Consider the following 8,453-nt stretch of genomic DNA (forward strand, 5'->3'; position numbering starts at 1 on the left):
AGCCTTTGACAAGGTGACACCACGCTGCTGTTTCACACTATTTAGAACTTTTCTTACCTTGGGGTGAAGGGAACAAGGCTGGCTGCCCTCCCTTCTCAGCAGATAGCAAAGGGACTGATGGTACTCTTTTCACTGGGCCTGTTTGGAAAAAATGAGATGGGCACACTCAGCTGCTCCAGCCCTGTGTTCACTTTTTTCATCATGTCTTAATCCCATTACTACATTTCTTTGTGAAACAACATCATGGAGAAAGAAAGGAAGTTGAGTGATATAGAAAGGAACATCAGGACAAGAGCCCTGGATGTGTTTTCCCTTTGTCTGGGGAATATGGCAAAGTTTCCTCACCAAGAAGAAGTACAGAAATGTGCAGAGACAAGTCAGGAGAAGTAAAAGAGGGAGAAATAATGAGTGGAAAATTTACACTGGGGCTAGGTTAATATAAGAGATGAAGACACAGATGGAGGTAATGTAAAAATGAAGCAGAACCTGCTGCTTGTGGGGTGGAAGTGACTAGTGACTTGGAGAAGTGGCAGAGACAGGGAGCCAGGAGTGAAGACAGTGTAATTTCGGAGTCCCTGGAAATGCTGTAGCCTCTCACACAATCCAGCATCTCTGTTTCCAATGTGCCTGATTTACTTGATGGGATCACTTGGCTGTGGGACACCATTTGTTGTTCTTCTCATTTTTCCTCCCATCCTAAATGTATGAGATCACTTACTGCAGAGCTCTTCCAACAGGCATGAGACCCACAGGGCTTTGACCATAGGAATACAGTCTCACAGGAGATTTATTCAAAGGTAAGTGAAATCATGAGTCACTGCTTGAAAGCAAGAATTTAAACATAAGAAAGGAAAAGACTTCCTATTTCTTGGAAAAAAGAGCAGGACAATGAACATGTTAAATCTTGTTAACTCCAGGGGTCCCATGGCAAAGCCATTACTTGCAGCTTTCAAGAACCTCTGAAGACCATACCTTTAACAATATCAGATAAAAAATGTTCCTACAAGTCTATTAAATTGGTTCTTCACTGTTTTTTTCTTTAGTTTTTATTTAACCTGCCAGAAGTGAGAACTTGGCCTGGGCCTCTTAAACTAGAGTTCAGATAAAGAATAATATTTGATGTGAAGTAGGACGGAAATTAGCTCACTTTCGCAGAATATCTTGGCTATGTACTAATCAAAAGAATTAACACTTGCTCCTAATTGGCCAAAGGGGAAATGTCACTGAACATGTCATGAAGAGCGTATGCTTTTAAGTAATCTCAGTAAAAACACTTCCAGCACCTATGTTATAAAGGCATGGTGCCAGGTAAAACAGACTCAAGAGTCGTAAAAGGCATCCTATAGATCCAAGTCTTAGAAATCATAAGTTACATCCTTTTCTGCACAACTTTCCATCACCTGCATTTGGCTCTCTTTTGCCAAAATTGCTGTAAAGAATTATTTTACTTCAGAAAATTAATATATAGCAATATTCTAAAATGAATTGATTATGTTCACCAGCTATTTCTGGCTTTGCATAAATAAGCTATTATATCCAACCTCTAACCATCTTTCCCTCCCTCCACTTTCACCTTTTCCCTTTTAAAATCATAAATTGTCCTTTGCAATATTTCCTGTTATAGATATCAAAATATATCCCAGGCACAAAATGTACTCTCCCCCAGAACCCTTCTGCACCCCAACACATTCCATTAGTGAGAGGAGAAGCTGACTCATGCTCTGATGATTGATGCATCTCTGTTTATCATGCAGGCAGGAAACTTGATGTGCAGCATTACTAAGAGAATGTTTGCAATCTGTTTACTCAATTTTTTGGCTAATCCAGCTGAATTTGCTGATCCTGTTGAAGTGCATAAAGCCCTTTGCCTGAGTTACCTTTAACACAAGTCTGAGTTATTCTTTGTTTTATTGTGAGCACAAAAATGTCATTTAAGCCCCAGAGTGACATATTCCAATGTCAAAGGTGACTCCCCATTTCTACATATAAATCTAAACATACATAAACCAGGGCTCAGCTCTTAAGAATTACTTCAGGCCCCCAAACAAAATCCCTGCCATTTGCCTTTTGTAATTAATGTCCATTACTCATCTTAATTAAAGATTCAATTAAATTAATTCTATTAATGGTACTGTGTTTGTTACTCAATGTCATAAATTAAATACACTTTCAGGGAATTACATCAGTGCTTTTTCCCATTAGCTGTTTTTGTTCTCTAGAAAGCATCTATTCCTCAGTTGGTCTAAATCTGCCACTTTTTCCCCATTCTTGTCTGCTTTGGTGCTACCATTGTAACCACCCCAGGGGAGCCATGGAAAAGCTTGGGGGCGATGCACAGAATCACCACCCTTCTCTCCAGGCCCTCAGCATCTGTACTTCCATTTTAATCCTTGCCTTTCATGCTTTGCTGCTCTTGGCTGGGTTTGTCAGACGCAAACAGGCTCAGCACAATTCCCTTCCCTCCATCCCATTAACAGGCTTGTGGCAAAGGTTTGGCTTATGCAGGATTTCCCTGATGGTAAAAGCTGTTCTGCATCTCTCCTCAGGAAACACAAACTTTTTCTCTCAAAGCAAAGCAACTGAGCCCTCGTGAAAACTAACCCTTTCAGTACTATATGTCACAGCTTTAATTGAATCTCTCTCATTTCAGCAGGGTCTTTCAACAGCTTTGTGGACTCAGTGAGCTGATGAAAACTTGAGCTGGAAAAAGAGATTAGTGTGGCTACTGGCCAGGACAACTCTCCTGCATGATATGTGCCACATCACTTGTTGAATTACAATCACTGTGTCAAGACAGGATTGATCCAAACAGCAACATCCTGCTTGTACAAGTGTGGCTATTGTGTAAAAAAGCCACATGGCTACATTTAAGTGCAAGGTTGTGTTTGCATCTGGTGAAATTCTGACTCCTGGAGCAAATCCCAGCTTATATGAGCAATGTAAAGCTAATGCTACATCTATATTAGCTCAGCAGGTAAAACTGCAAAAATCAAACCAGTTGTCAGGTACACTAGTTCTCAAAACCATGAAGGGACAGGAAGGGCCACTTCAAAACCTAACACGGGGTCTCTGTGCTTAAAATCTTCTTAGCCTTCCAATTCGACCCAATGGTCTCCTGAAGAAAAGTTATCCCTACCTACAACAATTTGATTCCCTTACGCTCCTGGGAAGTGAGGTCTACAGTAGCATTGCTGATTCATTTGTGCTTCATCCTACCCTCCTTCGGTCTTTGGAGCCTTCTGTCTGGAGCAGGAGGGACATGACTCCAAGAAATGGCACCATCTTCCCCAGCCTGGAGCAGATTCCTCCTCAGGAATGTGGGTCAGTGAGCTGTCCCTTAAACATGCTTCACAGCAGCATTGAAAGGTTATGGATAAAAATAAGGTTGAAACAAAAACCACTGACATTTATTTATTTCCCCAAACATAGAGCACTTTCTGAAATTAAATACACTTATTAGTGCAGTTGTGAACCAGACACCTAGAAATTTTTACAAGGGCATGTAGTGACGGGAAGCAGGGGTGGCTTTAAACTGAAAGAGAGAAGTTTTAGATTAGATGTTGGGAAGAAATTCTTTACTGTGAGTGTGGTGAAGTGTTGGTTCAGGTTGCCCAGAGAAGTTGTGGATGTCCCATCCCAGTAAATGTTCAAGGCCGGGTTGGGTGGGACTTTGACCAGCCTGGTCTAATGGAAGGTGTCTCTGTCCATGGCAGGGGCATTGGAAGCAGATGATCTGTAAGGTTCTTTGCAACCCAAAGTGTTCTATGATTCTATCAGTAACACTTGTGGAGCTGAAAGAGTCTGCTCCACAGAGTGGCTGCTTCGGCTCCTGAGTGCCCAGGTGGGACAGGGCACCCCTTTCTCTTTGTGACAGTCCAGGATTTCCCATAAACCTTACCTCACTACAGAGCAACCCATAAACTTCTTCTTTCTTTTGCATGAGCAAAACCCCCTCATTTTATTTAAATCTCCACAGAAGGACCTGATTTAACTCAATTTTTAATGTTTTTTACGCATTAAAAACATGTTTAATGTTTTATGCTCATACTTTCTGAATTCCAAAGAGCACTTCTTGATCTTTGCAGGCTCAGTTCATATTCTATTCTCTTTGAGGTGAGTATTCACCTCATTGTGTAGTATTCACCTACGGTCAAGAGCTGCAGCTCTGATCTTACAAGCATTTATCACCTCCTTGAGATGCAGGTTCCAATATTATTTGTATTTTTAACCTGAACAAATGTCAAGTTCTGTCCACATTCAAGACCTTGATCCCTCTGCATGCATGGCTGATCTAAGGGGGTTCTTTCATTTCTGAGTACATTGCCTGCTGAGTCCTGAAGAATGAGAGGCATTTACAATGTCTGAATTTTTTAACAAGGTTACTGAATTTTGAACATGAAAAAGCTCAGCATTCAGTCTGCCTCTGAATGAGTGAGTAGCAAAGGAGGAAGGTAGGAAAGAACTGGGGTTACAGGAGTCATTCTTTGTCTCTTTCCTGCTTGATTTCCATTTATTCTGTCATTTCACCTAGAGCAGAATTTAACAATAGAGGGGAGTGAGGGAATGTCAGGAGTATATCTATGTTGATCAAGTAGATCATCAAAACTTCTTTACACAGTAGTTCCCCTGGGTAACAGAGTAGACACGATTGACTAGGGCTCCCAGGACAGCTGGAAACTCAGTGGCTCAGGAGATCTATAGTTGAGGCTGCTATAGGGGAAGTTGTCCAGGACTTTATGAATGAGCTGAACAAGTTTCTCATTTTCTATCCACAGAAAGATGGGATGAGGGGCACTGCTCGTCTTGAAAGAGTGGTTTCCCCACTGCCTTCAGTTCTGTTACTTTCCTGCCATCCCCTTGGTCTGCTGGTTGCCTCCCTCAGTATTCCTGGGAGATTCAACCCTCTTTGAAGGCTGGCAGCCACTTCTGCTGGCACGGCTGCTCCAAGGAACCTCATTAGGAGCACATCTTCCATGACCATGTCTGTCATTACTTTCTGACAGAGTTAAGTGCATTTTCCAGGTGCTTGCTGAGTGTTCCTTTCAGGCAACACTCTCAGCTGTTTAGTGCTCAGCTCAGCTGTTCTCTACCTTCTCTCAGGTGCTTCAGATAAGAGCCCAATCTTGACTTTTTCTCAGGTTGAAACTGGGTGTGCACCCGTGGTGCTGTCCTGCAGTGCTCTTGCTGAGACCTTGACAAATTTGTTTTGCCATTTTCATAGCCACAAAGAATGTTGATGTTAAAAACAATTTCTAAGCACGCCATTTCAACAATGCCAAGTCTTTCTGAACACCTGCCTGCTAGGTAATTTTTGTCTTTTACATCCCATGTCTTCAAACATCTTTAGGATTTACCTTTAGAGAGAGTGTAGCATTGTGGAAGTAAACACTCAGTGACAGAGCTCAAGCTCTGTTCATATGTGCATAAAAGGAGAAACTATCACTTTCAAATAACTCAGACCTCTTGAGAATGTGGAAAAATTCCTGCAAAAACCATGCTGATTTTAACATTTCCTGAACTACAGACTGAGCTTTCTAGTGCAGAATACACTAGTAATCCCACAAAGTAATAAAATAAACTATGCAGAACAATTTTCTTTGCAGAAGGCCATGTCAGGATGTGATGTCAAATGCCCCTAAAATAAGACATGCAGTATCAATTTTCCTCCTGAGCTGGGAACTGCCTGCTCCTGGAGGGGAGAGGAAGGACTGTGCAGGGGTGCTTCTTGCTGGAGACTGATTAAACAGTTGCTAAACTGCTGAATTGAAAAAAACTACCCCAAACCATCCTTGGCAGAAAAAAAAAAAAAGGAAAAAAAAGAGCATTCTTGCCATGTATGAAGATACCTAAATATACAAAATGTTGCTGTAAAAATTGGTAAGTAAAGGCATTACAATGTCAAAGTACTCAAACATGGGTAGCCCCCTGCTACAATTGTGCAAATGAAAGCTTTAATTTTTCTTGTTTTGTGCTTCCTGATGCCTAATAAATCTTGAAAATCAGCCATTTACAGTGATTCAAAAGCTGAGGGAGAACACTGCAATTGGAACCCCATATACACAGAAGACTTGGTGAAGAAGCACTAGAAGCAACACAGATTAGAGGTCTTTTGTTTCAGAGAATATTTTCTTACAGATATTTGTCTAGCTGCAGTTGCTAGAGATGTTCTTTATTACACGAACATGCCTAAAAATCTGCTAGAAATGTTAGACAGCTGTCACAGTGTTCAGATTGGGGATGTGAGGTGTAACATGGGTTTTATTTTCATCTGAGTGAAATGGCTGAATAACATTCTGCAGTAGTACAGCATATAAATAATTCAGCTGCTCAGAGGGTTTTATAAATAAAAATACAAATTATTTAACACCACTTTTTAAATTGTAATTAGACCAGCTAGCCACTCCTAAAGTTCTATATTTTTTCCTTGTATCTCTCTTTTTTCATCAATGATAAATGCAGGATTTTTCCTTCAGGGGTTAGTGTGTTTGTTTTGACATTGGTAAAACCAAACTCTTTTGTTAATTTTTAATTGAATGAGTAGAATATGTCCTTCTGTCTTTGTTGCTGCAGCTTCCTCCAGCATTCACTATATGATAACAGAGGAAGAAAAATAGCTCTGTGTCAGGAATGCAGATCATGAGTATTTACCAATGTTAGCAGATAGTTTAAGTTCTAATTTTCTTTGCTTAAATGTTTAGACTCTTAGAGAGTGGGCACTATATTTAGATAAAATACTGCTTCCCTTATATTTTTGTGGGGTGCCAGCCTAAAGCTACCCCTCTGATTTACTAAGTTGTTAAACACCAGCTGGTGTTAAAAATCATGTTCACACAGCTCTGCCAGAAGTGGTTCAAATGGCTGTTGACACCTGGAAGCATTTTCCGCCAGAGCTGAAAACATTAAATTTGTGTGAGCACTCCAGGCTGCTTCACAGCAAAGTAACCATAAATTAACTTAAATCACCTTTAGTGCCAGAGGTCAGGGAGCATTGGCATAAGGTGAGAACTGCCAAAAGGCAAGATAAATTACAGCCTGCAATTACCTTACATTTTTTTAAAGTTACATTGAATAGAAAGTGCTTTTTGAGCCATAGCATTTAAAAGAGGAAAACAAAAGATATAGGGTCACCAGTATGGAGAGAGAGGGGCAGCTTGAAAACATTTGAGGCATGGTCCCTGCCTAAGTGCTTAAGTTTGTTTTTTTAGTGGAATGCATCTGGAGTATGATGATAAAGGCAGGGTAAATGGCCCGAAGAAAGCTATGAAAAGAGAAATCTTAGGACAGACTAAAAATCAGCTTCATGAGGAAGGGCATAAATCCAGTTTGTGCAAACAACTGGCTTCAGAAATGGTGGATGTGATCGCAAGAATCCCAAGTAAATTTCTTGTGCTGGGAGAGGTGATTGAGAAAGTGAGCCAGGCAATCGAAAATGCAGCTTAATATTCCTGTAAGAGTGGCAGTGGATATTATTTATTAGCACACAGCCAGTCTGCGTTGCCCTGCTGCACTGAAGGTGACCCAGCTGTGTGTTCCTGCCTTTGCACAGGCTCAGCAAAAGGCTGCCAGGGGCACAGGATATCCTGAGTCCATGTTCTCCTTGTGGGCATCCTGCTGTTGTCTCAAAGGATGCACTGGCATGAAATGATAGGCCAGGAGCAGATGGCAACTGTGGTGCCACAGAGTAGAATGAATTTGCCGCTAGGAGAAAATGCAATGAGGATGAAATGAGGATAGCTGCCAAATCTACTGACTAGACTGAGCGCAGGAAAACACCCCAACAAATGTCCTTTATGTGGTTAATAATGTCCCACTAGATAAGCTTTTACAGTTCTGTTGCAAAAATGTCAAATATCAATTTATTTGTATGAGGCACTCACCGAGGTACCTCATATATTTCCTGAGAAGGTGAGGTTCTGCAGCATGACCTCTTGGGGCTGTCATGGACCAGTCTTGTGTTTTCAGTTCATGACCATATATCATAAACCAGAGAGACCAACATTGCCCTGGCAATGCCTTGTATAACCTTGTATAACTGACAATATTATTGGAAAATAATACACTGACAAGTTGGAAAACGAGAATAACAGTATTTGACCATAAGGTATTAGTTAGTAGGGCAAGATGCAGAGCACACAAACCACTCCTGATCTCCTTTCTCTTTCTTTGTTCTGCTCAGTTTTTCATGCACAACAAGCATGCCTGCAGCCCAGCCTCAGCTGTCGTGGGACCTTCTGTGCTATTTGTAGGAGTAACTATTGATTTTAGGATCGTAGAAGATTGATCACTGCCGTCTGTGTGTGGGACTGAGGCAACAAAATCTAATTTAGGGACGTTCCAGGCAACCTGTGACGGGATCCCTTAGTTATTAAGTGAAATGCAGTATTCTGTTTCCATATTTCAGGTAATCACTTTTATCTATCACAAAGTTTGTTTTCATTTATCCCACTCTCAGA

Source organism: Haemorhous mexicanus, chromosome 2, assembly GCF_027477595.1.
Source record: "Haemorhous mexicanus isolate bHaeMex1 chromosome 2, bHaeMex1.pri, whole genome shotgun sequence".
Taxonomy (NCBI): domain Eukaryota; kingdom Metazoa; phylum Chordata; class Aves; order Passeriformes; family Fringillidae; genus Haemorhous; species Haemorhous mexicanus.